The 17308-nt window shown below is 37.8% G+C and overlaps 1 protein-coding gene across 2 annotated transcripts in view; it reads left to right on the top strand.

Moving 5' to 3' along the window:
- LOC103044632 (axin-2) overlaps positions 1–17308 on the top strand; it is a 116065-nt gene that overhangs the window by 53001 nt on the left and 45756 nt on the right. For both annotated transcript variants that reach the window (XM_049479197.1, XM_049479195.1), the window contains exon 5: positions 2821–2882. The gene's annotated coding sequence lies outside the window, so the exon portion shown is untranslated. The remainder of the gene's footprint in view (positions 1–2820; positions 2883–17308) is intronic.

Genomic DNA, 17308 nt, shown 5'->3' with positions numbered 1-17308 from the left:
ATTTGAAACTCCATAGAAATCTTATTCTTCCAGCTTTCTGAGAACCAGTCCTCTCAGTGGAGGTGCAGTGGTGGTCCAATTCCACAGATGAATGGGGTTAAGGGGGCGTGGGGGTGAAAAATGATGCAACAGATAGACACATGTCTGTAACTGTAAAGCTACAAAGTGCACCTGTATGATCTATGATGGGTGTATTTTTTTAAAAATTGTCTGAACCATGCAGGTGATTTACATTGAATTAAATTTAATTGATTTTTTGAAAAAATTCAGATTATCAAACAAACTTTAATATCAGAAAAAGACACCGTAAGTAAACCCAAAAAAAGCCTTTTTAAATTATCATTTAATTTATTAACACAAAGAAGTAATCAAAACCAACCTGGCCGTGTAAAAAAAGTGTTTGCCCCATTAATCAACTGTGATTAATCACATTATTTGGAAAGCTACGTTCATTTTCACTAACCACAGCCAGGCCTGATTACTGCCAGACCTGTAGAATCAAGAAATCACCTAAATAGAACCTGTCTGACAACATGAAGCAGCTAAAAGATCTTAAAATGCAACATATTATAACCAAATCTAAAGAAATCCAAAAAGTCTGATTGAGATGCTGTGGCTGAATTAAAACAAATCTGCAAAGAAGGGTGTTTTACATTTATTAGAGCAATAAAAAAACAATAAAGTTATTACGTTTAAGTGGGAAAAACTTTTTCACATGGGGTCTGTTTGGTTTGGATGTTTTTTTTTTCCTTAATAAATGAAATTATCATTCAAAAAGTGCTTTCTATATTATTATATTGCTCAGGCTGTCTTTGTCTGATATTTAGAAATGTATGTATGATTAAAAAAAAGCAAAAACAACAGAAACCTGTAGAGGGCAAACACTGTTTTTCGCAGCACTGTATATTACCTGTCCTATACCAAAACTATATTAAGCTTTATTTAGATTTATTATCTTTGTTTCCCATATCTTTTTTTCCTGTTTGCTCAGTGGTTCTCTTGTTAATGAAGCCATTGTACCTGTTCAGGTCTTTCCCCGTCAATACCCTCATAACCGGTGCTCGGCCTGGTGATGTCACCTGCGGCTGAATGGGCGTTACATCACCGCTGGCACCAGACTTACCTGTTGGCTCCTCCCCCTGACCCCCCCTCGGCTTTACTGTAGGAATGAAAGAGCGAGCCGCGCTCACAGGTGCCGATCGGGTTTCACCTGAGCTGTTCTCCATACCAGCACACAACGCAGCGCGGCCGTGGGAATCAAAAGAAAGCTAAGTTTGGGGAAAACCGAGGAGCCACGGAGTCGGCGGGTCTTTGTAGACGCAGAGCTGGGTTTTGGGGAGGGGGCAGGTGAACCGGGAGGGAGGGTGCCAGGAACAGCCGTAAGCCAGAAACGATGCCGCTGCACTCAGTAATCTTACATGACCATTCACAAGAAAACATAAGACACCCCTGTAATGAATAGGAGGAGGGATTGATGCTGGAAAAAGGAAAACAGGTACAACGGCATTTCCTGCCCCGCAGGGTGAAAAGGTGCCATGAAAGTGAGGAGGATAAACTATGCCTCTGGAATGTCTTTGAAAGACTGAATCCTGCTTCCTTTTCAAAGCCAGTGCTCCTGCAAGCAAGTCACAGCAAACTCTTAACGTTCTCACCCCCCTGGAGAGCAGATATTTCCAAATCTTTTTTTTTTTTTTTTGGTTTATTTTGTCCCATGAGGCCCAAGTATGTCACCTGTATGAGTGAGTTTCAGTCAAAATTCACTTTTAAATGTCATATTTTCACTTTATATTCATATATTTAAAAAGGCCTGTTTTTTTCCTCACCTTAAAATGTAGATTATATATATTGTAGCTGTCCAATGAAAGGCAAGTATCTTCAAAACCAAAACTGCAACTTTGTAGGAGAGAGATACAACTTTCTTAACTTTCAGTGGACGTCAATTTGCTCAGTTTATTTCAGGTCTTTTTTAGAGAATTCGATTGGTCCGTTCACCAAGAAATTTTGACCCAGTGACAAATTGGGACTTTTGGCAGTGTGGTCAGTGTGCCAATCCTGCTGGAAAATGAAATCTCCATCTCCATACAAGTTGTCAGCAGAGGGAAGCATAAAGTGCTGTAAGATTTTCCAGGAAAACACTGCACTGACTTTAGACTTGATATAAAAAAAAATTTTTTGGACCAACACCAGCAGATAACAGGGCTCTCAAAACCATCACTGATTTACCATTATTAAATTTAGAATTTTATTTGGAAATAAAGGAAGCAGAGTCTGCAGGAAGAGTGGAGAGACACACAGTCCTTAAGCTGCTTAAGGTCTAGTGTGAAGTTTCCACAATCAGCGATGGTTAGAAGTTGATCGATGATCAGTTAGAAGTTGATCAAGCCAGAAAGTGAAGCTAGAAAATTGGGTAAGCATAAGAATCTGAGACACTTTAACAGGAACCAACCTTTGATGTCTATAGACAGCTGAGTCAGAACATCTCCAAAATATCAGGCAGGTCTTGTGGGGCGTTCCCTGTAAGCAGTGTACAGTACCTACCAAAAGTGACTCATGGATGGACAAAGCAGTAAACAGTAGTGACAGGAGGCTCATGGAGGTTTCACCAAGGCTTAAAGCATCTATTGCTAAAATGTTGGTGCCAGACTTGTAAAAGACCTTCAAAGCTGTTTTGGTGGCACAAGAGGGACCTACATTACAAGCTTATCAGGCTTTGTTTGCTATGTTTAGAGAATGTATGTGGTTTATTAATCAAGCAAGACATGGTTTCTAACGGTTCTTTTCACAAACTAACTGCACAGGTGTTTCCTGTTGTTTCTGCAGGTGCACTGTGCTCAGGACCTACCAGAAGTCGGACAGCGGGTCGTCAGGTGCTGGTGGGAATGGTGAGTAAAGAGTGGGATTTACTATCTATGCTTAGATGTAACAAGGCCTTGTGGGAATTCGCTGATTGAACCTGTAATTTCAGTTGCTGTTGTTTCAGCCTAGTTGTCTCAGTTCACGAAAAATGGGAGTCTGAGACACTTTGACAAGAGCCAACCTGAGAAGTTCTTGACTGTGACGTCTAGGCAAGTCATGTGAGGTGTTCCTGGTATGCCATGGTTAGTAGCTACCAGCAAAAGTGCTACAAGGAAGTCATAGGTGCACAAATCTAACCACCATCACTTGAATCCCTTGATGGAACCTGACCTATTTTTATCATCTCTCATTTTATTTCTCAGATTATTGTGGAAGCCTCTGTGTTCCTTATTGATCAAACCTAGGTAACTAGGCGCAGACAATCAGAATAAACAGGGGGTGAACTTATTTACTGGATATATACTATACCCAGACTCACCAAGACTTTGACTAGGACACTCCAAAACCTTCATTTTGTTTATTTTTTGAGCCATTCAGATTCTGACATGCTGATGCGCTTTGGGTCATTGTCCTGCTGCAGAGCCCAAGTATACCTGAGCGTAAGGTCACAATAATGGTCGGATATTCTCCGTCAAGTTTTCCAGGCCCTAAAGCAGCACAGAAGCCACAGTCCATTACACTACCACCACCATGTGTTGTTTTTATGCCTGATGTAATGGGACACACCCTCACTGAAGTTGATCGAGAACAGATATAGCCGATGAAACCTATGTTCTCTACTCACACTCAAATGGTTGGACTGGCTAAAGACATATTCTCTACAGCTCTAGAGGCTTATTGGTTAAATGATTGAAGCTTGGGAAATTTGGGATTCTTGGGAATCCAATCTTTAGGAAAGGTAAAAAGGTGAAGTCATCTCAAACTCCCCAGCCAACGTTCTCTTGTAGGGCTCACAGGGGTTGAACTAGGTGGGTTCTGAATGGTGGACTATTTGGACCCCAAGTGCATTGAACAACTCAGATGGGGCCCATGATTTACCCCTCATGGTCTCATCCCAGGGTCCAGATGGGCTGCTAATCATGGCCTCATATTATCTGGCATGTTATCTGGGTCAGCTAAAACAGTGCTGATAAGTTTCGTGTTTTGAGTTTGTTTGTGCCAGTGCCTACGAATCTGCAAATCATGTGTCAAATGTTTTGGTGGACGTGGGCGTCTGTGGGCCAGCATCTCCTACACTAAACACCAGAACTCCTGGAACTGTTCTCCAGTAGTTAGTTGTTTTGTTTCAACAATAAAAAATGTGTGAACTGAGGTGATGTGCAGACCTGACCTGAACGTCCAAGTGGGAAACTCTGCATTCGAATCCTAAGCACACGCAGCTTTCACCCTCGGAGAGGCCAGGAGAAGAATTGCTGGTGGTGGACGTTAGCCGGAGGCAGATCTCGGGTCAGTTAGAACTCCTACAACACATCTATCACGCTCTGTGCTCTGAGAGCAGGGGATGATAGAATGGGAACAGAAGAAAATAATACAAAACTAAAGCTAAATTTTACTGGAGAAAACTTTCCTTCAGAAGATTCTGTTGAACATAAAATCAGCATGAGTATTATCTTGAAACAAAATGGCTCAAACTCTCATAATTAAACATTTTGACTTAAAATAAAGGGAAAATGTTTGGGTTCCTGTTTTGGGTAGAGCATTACACAGCCAGGTATCAGTTGGTCTGGTTAGGATATGCTGTTGCTTCCTTCAAACGAGCAAACGTCTTCTTTCAAACCAGTTTCAAACATTTTTTCTTCTTCTTTTCCTTCTTACACTGAAAAAAGAGAATTGTTGGACCAACTTAAAAAAATTACTTCAATTGGTAACACATAAATAAATTAAGTTTTTACAAATTAAGTAAACAAGTTAGACACAATTCCTTTAAGTTAGCTCAACGTAATTATTTGATTACTTTCAAGTTGACAGTTTTCATTATCTCAACTTAAATTTAAGGCAAATCAACTTAAATTATCCAGTTTATCCAACTTAATTACGTGCTTCATAATTTTAATGTACAATGTAAAACATTTCAAGTTGTTTAAACTCAGCAATATAAGTTCTCCTGCTGCCTTAAAAGGCTGAGTTAACTCAATGTGGTATTCTCAACATATTTGGTATATTATTATTTAACTGCAAATACTGACAGTATAATACAGGAGTAAACTCAGTAAAGAGTGAACTCTGTAGCTCAAAGCCAGCATACTGTGATCACTAGAAACACAGAATAACGTTAATGTGCTCTTACAGCCCACAAACACTGAGGCCTGGCAATCAAATTATATTATAATATTGCACGCCTAGGATAAGGTAGCTTTGGGCAACAGACAACACAAAGATGGTAAGTAAGGAAGAGGCCACACCCAATATGCAGATATATGGTGCCAGGAGCCTATAGGAAAGCTGCATGAACTAACACTCTAGAAAGAGCATTGACACAGGTAGTGACTAAAAGTTGGTTCAACCAACATTTTTAAGTTTTCAGGTTGAAGTTCTCTGAACTCATTTTATTGAGTTATACTGGCCGATAAGTTCACTCCACTTAATAATATTAGTTTCCACTGACTAAAACACAGAATCACTTTTTAGAGTGTAGCAACTTAGTAACACCTTAGTTACCACCTAAAACGCTATAGCAACTATACTGCGAGGCCACACCCTAGCAGCCACCAGGAATTTCGCAGTAACTGCATAGCAACAACATAGCAACCTCCTTGGAGACCACTACAACCACAACCAGCAAAAAAAACGTTCACTCTAGAGACTACATAGCAATTGCAAAGCAACAGCCTGGAAGTGGAAATCGCATCTGTGTTTATTATTTTTTTTTTTTTTCAGAATGGACTCTTCTACTTAACTAAGCAATTAAAAAAAATACATTTGAATAGTAGTAATGAAGTAGTACTAAAACAATGAAGCTCATAGTGGAAGGGCTAATAAAATGTAGGAAAACATACAATAAAAAAAACTATAAATTATTTTAGAATCTTACCAGATATTGTTGCTAACGTCTCTCATTGTGTCCTCTCTCAGTGTGATCGAAAACCAGGGCCGTGCAGAGACCTTTAGAGGGGCAGGTGCTCAAAGTTAAAAAAGGGGCACATGGAGCACGAATTTGAATGAAACACCATACAGAAACATACCTTACAATATAACCAGTTGATTTTTAGCAATATGCCATATTTATAAAAATGTAACCTGGAATCACAACATACCATATTCCATAACATTCCACACAACACTTCACATCTTTGTTAGGGTGCAAAAGCAGTCTATATCTATATTCTATATTTATCTGATGGGGTACACTGAACAGCTTCTGCTGAGGGGGTTTTTACGTTTATGCATATTATATTATAATTTGTGTGTATACAAATGTTCTATGTTCTAAACAAGTTCTGATTTGTTTAATTGAAAGGTTGAGATCACAATCACAATTCTAATTCTTCCAATTAATTATTAATATTGTTGTATTTATACTAATGTAAGCATGTACATTACATGTACAGTACAGGCCAAAAGTTTGAAAACACCTTCTTTTTTTCAGTGCGTTTTCTTTATTTTCATGACTATTTACATTGTAGATTCTCACTGAAGGCATCAGAACTATAAATGAACACATGTGGAGTTTTTTGTACTTAACAAAAAATGACCTGGCCTCCACAGTCGTTCGGACCTGAACCCAATTCAGATGGTTTGGGGTGAGCTGGACCACAGAGTGAAGGCAAAGGAGTCAACAAGTGCTAAACACCTTTGGAAACTCCTTTAAGACTGTTGGAAAACCTTTTCAGGTGATCACCTCTTGAAGCCCATTGAGATAATGATGCCAAGAGTGTGTAAAGCAGTAATCAGAGCAAAGGGTGGCTATTTTGAAGAAACTAGAATATACAATTTTGTTTTAGTTATTTCACCATTTTTTTGTTAAGTACATACACATGAACACATTAACTCCACATGTGTTCATTCATATGTGTTCATTCGATGCCTTCAGTGAGAATCTACAATGTCATGAAAATAAATAAAACCCATTGAAAAAGAGAAGGTGTGTCCAAAGTTGTGGCCTGTACTGTACATTGCATAGTTTTAGTGAAATAAGCTTTAAAAATAAGCTTTAAGTGAAATTTAGCGGATTAGCTTTTAGCTTTGTCTTTACTTGCTTCCCTGTTTTTTTCAAGTTTTAATGGCTGCTGATTTTCAGTCTGATGTGTATTTAGCTCCAGTTTGTTTAAGCAGAGATATCCCATATTTTAGACTAGCAGTAGCTTTTAGCCTAACACAGATCCCCATTTAAACTAGCCCTGTGCGAACACTTGCACAGGAAAAGCTTTGGGTGATGGGGCTCAGTTCTGGTGATTCTGGTGGTGATGAGAAAAAAAAATCTGAAAAGTATGACGTGCAAAAGTATTTAGCCCCCCTATAAAAATACTCAGTAGAGCCACATTTTACTGCAATTACAGCTGCAAATCTTTTAGGGTATGTCTCTGCCAGCTTTGTGAATCTATTAGATTTGAGGGCAAACACTTTTTCACACAGGGATATTTTTTTTTCCTTTATATTAACTCAGGTTATCTTTGTCTGATATTAAAGTGAACAACACAGATGGGGCCCATGTTTTACCCCTCATGGTCTCATCCTGGGGCACATTTAAACTGAGGTGATGTGCAGACCTGACCTGAACATCCAAGTGGGAAAATCTGCATTGAATAGGTTTTTTTTCCTTTAATTAACCTTTTTTTTTATTCAAAAAGTGCTTTTTTATTTGCGCAGGTTATCTTTTGTCTGATATTACAGTTTGTTTGATAATCAGAAAAATATTATTTTGACAAAAAAAAAGCAAAAACAAAATAAATCTTTTTGGGGGGAGAATACTTTTTCACGCCACTGTATCACACACATTTGTGCTGTATCTAAAGCCTGATTACCCCCGGCTGTGGACGGGGTGTTTGTTCTACAGCTGAGGGCTGCTGGTGTGGTATGTGGGAGGTTGGGGGGGTCAGTGGTCAGCATGATGTTTCTGTGGCTGGAAACGGTCACTTCAACACACAGCTGCCCGGCCCAGACTGACCAGCCTACTGGAGCACGGAGAGCCCAGCTGGGGACCAGGCTTTTGATCCGGATCCTTCTCTTTCATGAAGAAAAACAAATACTTCTCTCTTACACACACACACACACAGCTGACCGAGTCCAACTTCCTCCTTTTTCTTCCCGACTGATGCCCCTTATCACGGTAATTACAGTAATCTAATGACCGCCTCCAGCTTGGACAGGAAGAGGAAGAGAGCGAGAGAAAGGGAGAAAGCAAGGGCGTGAAAGACAAGAGAGTAGAGAGTGAGAGAGAACTGGAGCGTGTCTCCAGCTCTGAGGGACGTGGACGAGAACAGGAGGAGAGAAAGTGAATACTCGACACTAGTCAGAGTTGCGGAGAGGAAGGGGTCACAGTCTTGAGAGACCCCTAAACACAGGCATCAATAGATCCCCAAAATCTTGCTTATGTGAGAATAAAATAGGTTATTGCTATTATTTATATATATATTTTTTATTAGCCTAACTAATAAACAGTATTCTGTTGCATCCATAAAATCTCAGAAAAATTAGAATATTTTCTAATTTTTATTTCAGTAATTCAGTTCAAAATGTGGAACTCATATATTATATAGATGTAATAAACACACAGGGTGATCTATTTTAAGTGCTTATTTCTTTTATTGTTGATGATTATGGCTTACAGCCAATAAAAACTGAAAAATAAGACCCATTGGAACTATTGGCAGAGTGGGCAGTGTGCCAAGTCCTGCTGGAAAATGAAATCCACATCTCCATAAACGTTGTCAGCAGAGGGAAGCATGAAGTGCTGTAAGATTTTCCGGGAAAACACTGAACTGACTTTAGACTTGATAGAACACAGTGGATCAACACCAGCAGATGACATGTCTCTCCAAACCATCACTGATCATCAGTAAATTGTACATTTCATTTGTAAATCAAGGAAGCAGAGTCTGGAGGAAGAGTGGAGAGACAAACAGTCCAAGCTGCTTGAGGTCTAGTGTGAAGTTTCCACCAATCATTGATGTTTTCATTTTTCAGCAGGACTTGGCACACTGCCCATGCTGCCAAAAGTACCAAATGGTCAAATTTTCTGAGATGCTGATTTTTGGGTTTTCACTGGCTGTAAGCCATAATCAATCATCAACAATAATAAAAAAAAGTTGTACATTTAATAAATAATATTTGAGTTTCACGTTTTGAACTGAATTACTAAAATAAAGTAACTTTTCATATATATTCTTATTTTTGAGATACACCTGTAAAAGGAATAGAAAAATAAGGCTAGAAGAATGAATAGAAGTCCCTATACTAGTGTACCACTGATGTGCAATAAAAAACAAGTATCTCCATTTTTGTTGATTTTTTTTGTTTACTACATGTTTAAAACAAACCAACTTTCCCTTTTTACACTGTATCAAAATACAAATTCTTCAAAATTACCTAAAATAAACTCTTTTTACTGTGGTTTAAAAGTTACGAAGGTTTTATGTTTTTTATTGGACAGAAACAATATGCAGAATATGCACACAGTATATCGACTACATTTAGTATATAAGTGTTATGTAGACAGTAAATAGACAGTATATATATATATATATATATATATATATATATATATATATATATATATATATATGGTATTTCATGGTTTTCTGCATAAATATTCATAAAATGTGAGCAGGCATAACTTCAACAGGTTACTTCCCCTTTATAATAGAGCTAACAAAATAAGGACGCTCTGTATGATTCTCTTCAAGTCAATCCATAACATCTGATATCTGGGCTTTCCTTCTTGGCCACTCTGAATGACGGATAGACACCCTGCTTTTTAAAGGTTTTATGGGCTGTAGACTCATGAACACAGATGTCAGCCTGTTCCAGTAATGCCTTAAAAAAATCTTTGTCTGTCACTTGGGGTTGTTTTTAACCTCATTGATGTGTCTCCATTGTGATCTTGGGGTTATTTTAACTGGGTGCCCACTTTTTGGATGAGCAGCCACAGTCCCAAACTGTCTCCATTTGTAGATTGTTGGCTTTTTTATAGACTGGTGGTTTTCTAAAGACTTTCAAATAATTTTTTAAACCTTTTCCAACCTTTATGTAAATATTTTTTTTTTTTTGCCATGGCTCACATATGTGTACTTCTTGGGAAGAGCAAGCTCAAAAAGTTTGAGTGTTTTTTTATCAGACAAGATAGCGCTGGTCCACACCTCAACAAGAGTGAGACTCTAGTTACTCTAATTAGCTTTTTTGAGGTAATTAACACAGGGGTCCACTACCACTATGAGGTTTTAGTGGTATGAATGATCATGAATGTTTTTTTGTGTCATTATTTTAGACATATTATGTTCGTCATAATGTTCGTTGACTTGGATTAAATTTATACAGAAAACTATAAAATTCCAAACAGGCCTGTTGCAACAGGACAGGCAAGCAAAAAAAATGTCTGGGGCCCCTAGACAGTGACTGGTTATTAACTGAATGCAACAACAAACTGTGTGAGAGTCCGTTTAAATTCAGGGATGGTCAATGCAGGAAAGTTCAACAACAACACTTTTATTAGAATCCCCCACAAAGGAGCCCCTCCCAGTAGTTGCTGACAGTAGAATATAACCAGACTGGAACATGTTCAGCAGTATTCATGCACACCAGAGGTTTACTGTCTTTAACACTAGAATGAATAAACCTATCCTTTATATTTGACAATATTTGATTAACTTTATGTCCTTACTCGTCTTAAGTTTATTTAACTGAACTAAGTTTTACATAATTATATTTGTAGCCACTCTCTGTCTGAACTGGTCTTTTTGCTTGGGGACCCAAATGCCTTGAAACAACCCTGATTCCAAAGGGTTCACGTGTTTTTTTTTTTTGTATTTCTCTTTCTCTCTCTATTTCTCTCTCTCTCTCTCTCTCTCTCTGTCTCTCTCTCTGTCTCTCTCTCTCTCTCTCTTTCTGTATCTCTCTCTGTCTCTCTCTCTCTCTGTCTCTCTCTTTCTTTCGGTCTCTCTCTCTCTGTCTCTCTCTCTGTCTCTCTCTTTCTTTCTGTATCTCTCTCTCTGTCTCTCTCTCTCTGTCTCTCTCCTCTCTGTATCTCTCTCTCTGTCTCTCTCTTTCTTTCTGTATCTTTCTCTCTGTGTCTCTCTCTATCTGTCTCTCTCCTTCTCTCTGTATCTCTCCCTCTCTCTCTCTCTTTCTGTGTAAGCTCATTACTGCAGGTGTTAAAGTGTGAACACTGTGGTGTTAAGTGTAATTTATGCAGCAGCTCGTCACATTTATGATCACGTGACGACGCTTCAAGTCCTTTCAAAGCAATGACCTTCCGATCTCCGGCAGCTCTCTGATCTCCACTGACTTTACGAGGGATATTATCATAACGTTACTGTCGTAACAACACATCACATCTTTTATACAGTTGTCTTTATAGGATGCCATTAAAACATCCTTCAGTTAGTTAGTTATATTAAATGTAAATATAGTGAAGTGAAGTCTATCATTTGTGTCAGGCTTCATGACTGTGCTTATAATTACATGCATTTACTGCTTGTATGCTGCTAAGAAAGGCAAATCAAAACCTTCACATCATTTACGAGCAGAAAGAGTTGTATAAAGCACCAGAAGGGTTCAATTATCAATGTAAGTCTTTTTTACACGTTCTGTATCAAATTGTTATCTGATTAGAGTTCAGAATTTAATTCAGTTCAATAAATTCATATGAATTTGAATTGAATCCACCCTAAATTATATTAAATTGAATTGAAGTGGAATCAGTGAAATCATTGCAATTCAGAGAAGTTTATCCTTATCAGTAAGAATGTGATATTTTTATTATATATTTATCTTTCGAATGGAAGTACAGACACTAAAATTAAGTATACATTCCCATCATGTTAAATAATTAACAATATCTTAATTTAAGGTAATCAAATTAAACATCTAATGATCAAGAGTTCCTCAAATGGTTTGTCAATGAGGCGACATTGTTCTGGTCTGAATATCTTGAATGCAACATTAAATATGATCTACATTTTTGGATTTTGAAGTCTTGGACAAAGCAAGGCTTTCTGGGAAATAAAGTGCTGTCCAATCATTTTCCACATATTTCCACAAAAGATATTACAATGTAAGTGATCAGTTTTATAGATGGCATATTTTTAATCTTAATTTGTGGTCCATACAATAATATCTGTATGAAATTCATGTTGCATATATATATATATATATATATAATATACTGCACAGCTTCATTGTTAAATACAGCATAATTTGTATTATGAATTGCAATTCTGTTTCCTGTTTCATATTCAAATTTAATCATTGAATCAGAATTTAGGGGTCATTCTTTTTTTTACTAAAGACCTACCTTTACTTAAAGAAATGTTTATTTGCTTTATCTCACAGTTTTGCCTATGGCTTTAACCCTTTGATGCGCAAGATATGCACACCCCCTTTAATGCGCAAAATGGGTCAAAAATGAACCACATTCTTCTATGTAACTTCAGGTATGGCCGAGTGTTTCTATGATATATTTTTCCAATAAATTAATTAAGTCATTTCGACTTTAAGGTATTCCTCATAAAACTTGTTTTTGATCATCATACTTCCTTATTTTATTTTTACATTTCTTACTTTTTAAATAAAAGCCCTTTTTGTATCACTACCCCTCTTATGCACACAAGAGGTGAGGAACACCTGGAGAAGGAAACAAGGGGACGGAGTTACAAACCAGGCACATGGTGACAACACTAATGACTAGGGCGGGCTAGGGCAGAGCAGCACAATAACAAAACAAGGCCATGTGCTAGTGGAGATCATGGGGAGGAAAACAAAACAGGAGAACAGAGCAGACATGGGCTGAGGTGTGACGGTCTCTTTCGGTCATTTGTAGATTATTTGCCTTACTGTAGACTTGTGAATTTTAATAAGTTATTATTTATTTATTTATATGATAATAATAATTATTATTATTTTACCATTAGGCTTGTATTTTCAGGAGGAGCTCGGTGGCAGTGGCGATGCTGCCGGTCTTTTCTCTCGCTTGCTTTTAAAAAAGGTTTTTTATCTGTTTATTTATTTTCTGTTTATTTATTTCCTGGTTGTCTTCCTGGCGATACATCAGTTTCATATGGAGATTAAAGGAACAAAGCGCACGTCTGCCGGTCGCTACATCAGGAGCGCTTCTCTTTATCTGCTCTTGTTTATTTCGGAGGGAATATATATATATATATATATATATATATATATATATATATTTTTTTTTTTTTTTTCCCTTTCTCTCTTTTTTCCAGCTCCAGTCTTCAAGGCTGGCTGTGAGATAGGTGCTCAGCAGAGGGCTAGCTTTGTTCTCTCCGTTCCACCTCGCTCTCTGAAGTGGTTTTGAAAGTTGGCGCCTCTGCACGGCTGCATGAAGCCTGACATGAGCTTCTATCCCACGATACGAACTCGTCTAATCTCAAAGCATTGCTCTCTCTCTCTCTCTCTCTCTCTCTCTCTCTCTCTGTGTCAAAAAAAAGAGGGAAACGTCTCGGGAAAAAGAGAGAGAGAGAGAGAGACTTCAAACTGGTCAGAACGAGGTCAAAGGCTGCTGGCCTTTCTCGCTCGCTTTCACGTTTATTCCTCTTAACTAAACAGCCACATTTAAAGGGCAAGAGCCTGACAGGTGGGCAGGTGGAGCTGTTCCTGAGTCATAAGAACATCCCAAGCACTGCTTCTGTATCTTCTCCACAAATAAACCCATTTCTTACTGAATCATCTGCATTTTCACGCTCCAACGCTCTGAACGCCATCAAAGGATTGGAACCACTTGCATCACTGCAACACAAAAAACCTGTATCTCTATTTTTGCCGTATTCCACTTTCTAAATTAAATAAAGTGATTCTTTATACATTGTCTCAGAATTTCATGATAAACAGACCAATAGAACCAAAAGATGTAATGGAATAAAACCGTTTTTACATTGCCCTCAATTAAAAGTTAAAGGAAAACTCTGGTGTAAAATGGACTTTTGGTGTAGCAAAATATGATAAAGTGTACTTACCTTTGTTGAATAGCCCACCTCCTGTTTACATCCCATAATTCTAGCTTCAGCTCCAGGAGCCACCATCGCTGAACTGATAATAACATAGACCTGTATACATAGACTCTGCATAGCCTGCCTCCTGCGTTTATTTACACTGAGGAAGGCGTTTAATACACATTTAATAAATCACAGCTCTAATATTCAATACACGGTTTGGTTTGTTACAAACAGCAGAGATGTAGTAATAATTCAGGATGCTGTTACACATTACAAATATGTGCTTTCATTATTATTTATTATTATTATTTATTATTATTATTATTATTACTATTATCATGTGTAGGTCTGTCAGCTGCTACGCCATTAGGCAGGCTATGCAGAGTCTATGTATAAAGATGTCTGTATTTTTAGTTCAGTGATGGCGGCGCTCAGAGCTGAAGCTGGCATTATGGGATGTAAACAGTAGGGGTGTGATGAGATCTCGTGGCACGAGATCTTGCGAGATTAAAACGTGACTATATTTCTCGTCAAGCTTAAACCTGTCTTGCGGGGGGAAAAAAAACGTTTAGTGTGGACTTTTTAAGAGGGATCTGGCAACACAGTAGCGATGGCAGCTTTATAAAGGTAGACTTATTTTAAAGTGGTACCAGATTTTATTTCTATTGTAAAGCTGTCATTTAGAGATACTATTATTTATTAAATCCCTGAATGTAATAAATGTATTAAATAATTTAATAAATTCCTCCCAAATAATCAAGAGCAGATAAAGAGAGGTGCCCCTGATATACAGTATCTTTTGTTTGCAACCGGAACAACAAAATCACCTCCGATTGCGGGTCTCAGTGTGGTGGTTTTGTCGGCTCTCAAGTGCGATTACTACAAACTATTAATTGCATCAGGGGTACAAGCAAAACAAGTTTTTTTTTTTAAACTGAATCAAATAGTGCTGGTGTGAAAACACACTTTCAATCAGTGAAAAACAGTTGCTCCAGTGTAGTGTAGTGTAGTACTGCACCCCTTTAATCCTTTGTGGCAATTGTTTGTCAACGACTCGACTGTAGGGCATGTTTTTTGGGCCTAATCTTCCTGGAGACACTTTTGCACGCCACCTTCTCCTCATGCTGAACATCAAACACCGCCGCTATACATTATTAACGTTTAAAGCCACCACAAAACACGATTAATAACATAAAAAAAAAATCTACGGCGAAGTGGTAATTAATCTGAAACGCTCTCTCTCACGCACACACACACACACACACACACACACACAGACTAATACCACCCCCCTACACACACTCCTGAGCAGCACATCACTAACGAACGGTCTGTGAGGCCAGGCTTTAACGATTACAGCGATAGCTTCCCTCTGTCGCCCACTATGGATGCGGCGTCGGAATGAAAGTTTACTCTGCTTATTTTCCTCAAATTGGCCCTTTTAACTCTATCCTGTTAACCGGCCGGAACAGCGGGATGAATGGCTTCTTTCTCAGACTGTAAGAGCGTTAGAGAGCATGTCCAACTTCAAAGCCCGTCTTAACTCCACACTTTAATTGTATATTCGGCTGCTTCTGGTTCCAAAGACATCTGATTCTGCTGACAACTGTGCTCCTACTCTCTCTCTCCCTCTCTCTCTCTCTCTTACTTTCTCTTTTTCTATGTCTCTGTCTCACAAACATACTTTCTGTCTTTCTCTTTACTCTTTTTTTGCTTATATTCTACACTCTTACACACCTCTTTGCTTTTTACTCTCTTTTTGCCTAAATTCTACACTTTGATTCATCTTTCTCTCTCTTTTTCTCTCTCTGTCTCACACACATTCTCTCTCTTTCTCCACTCTTTTTTGCTTGAATTCTACACTCTAATATATCTCTCTCTCTATTCTTTCTGTCTGTTTCTCTTTACTCTTTTTTGCTTGAATTCTATACACACATCTCACCCTTACTCTCTCACTCTCTTTAGTCTGTATCCCTGCTTTCTTTTTTTACTTCAGTGTTTCCTTCCCTCCATTTCTTACTTTCTCTGCTTTCTTTCTTTAGATTTTCTCTCGTCTTTCTGTGTCTCTCCATCCTCTCCATCCTCTTCATTCTGTCTGTCTTTCAGATTCTGTTCTCTCATATCTTCTCTCTTTCTATGTACTCTCTATCTGTTTACCTCTCTCATCCTCTTTTTCTCAACCTCAGTCTTTCTATCTCTGTCTTTCTGTTTATCTATTTCTCACTGTTTTAATCTCTCTCTCAAACATTCACTCTCTTTCCGTTTGCTTACATTTTGCTACACTCTGATACACTCCGTTCATTTCTTACTTAACATAGATTCCCTATTATTTTTTGCTTTTGTATATGTCTTCTTTTTTTTCTTTTTTGTTTGTCTCTTATTTAGCTGCATTTCTTCACTAATTTCTCGTTCTATAGCTATTTAGATACCTCAGTCTTTTTGCTTTCTCGTCCACTTGACTGTTTCCTTCTTTCCTTCCTTCATTTTTTTACTAATTCTTGTTTTTCTTTTCTATTGGTTGTTACTTTCCCTTCATTTCTTTACTTCCATTTCCTGTTATTTCTCTTTTAAATATGTTTTCCCTTTTTATTTTTTCCCTTCTGTTTGCTCTTATTTAGCTTTATATCTAAACTCTATTCACTCTTTAATTTATGTCCCTTTTGCTCATAATTTTCCTTCTATAGATGTTAACTCTATAGCTGTCTATCTGCCTTAGTCTTTCTGTCTCCATCTTTTTATTTCTCAGTGTTTTCTTCTCTCTTACTCTCTCTCTCTCTCCCTCTGAAACAATCAGTAGAATTTCATTTAAGGGCCTTTCCATCGAATGGGTGCCATTTGCTTGTTGTAACTTTTCCAAATTAAACTTATTTTTTATCTTTTTTCAACTCTGAATCTATTAACACATGTATTTAACTATGCAATACATGTACTGCTAGTAACAGGGTATCACTTTACTTGGATGTTCCAACACAGAGTTAAGTGGCAATTAATGTACATAAAGTTATAGTTGAATGTTAGGTGAGCATACATGAGGAATCTAAAATGGACCATCCAAATAAAGTGATAGGAAAATGTGTGTTTGCCTTTAACTGTAATGTTGTTTGATGACTTAAAACCAAGGATCAGTTCTGTGCTCTGTCCATTTAATTGTGCTCATTAGAAGATAAAAGGGGAAACTGATCTTAGATCACTGCAATTGGCCTTAATGACCTTAGTGTTGGCTGTAGTTTACTCTAGTTTCTCTGTGTATGTTTATTGCACTAAATCAGTGGGGGTTAATAAGAAGCTCAGCTTCCTTCTAACTGTTAGGAACAACAAAAACACTCATCATTTGCTTGACCAAATAAAAT

Source organism: Astyanax mexicanus, chromosome 5 (assembly GCF_023375975.1).
Source record: "Astyanax mexicanus isolate ESR-SI-001 chromosome 5, AstMex3_surface, whole genome shotgun sequence".
In the NCBI taxonomy this organism is placed as follows: domain Eukaryota; kingdom Metazoa; phylum Chordata; class Actinopteri; order Characiformes; family Acestrorhamphidae; genus Astyanax; species Astyanax mexicanus.
Note: the sequence above shows the minus strand (reverse complement) of the source record. Positions and strands in the feature narration are given on the sequence as shown.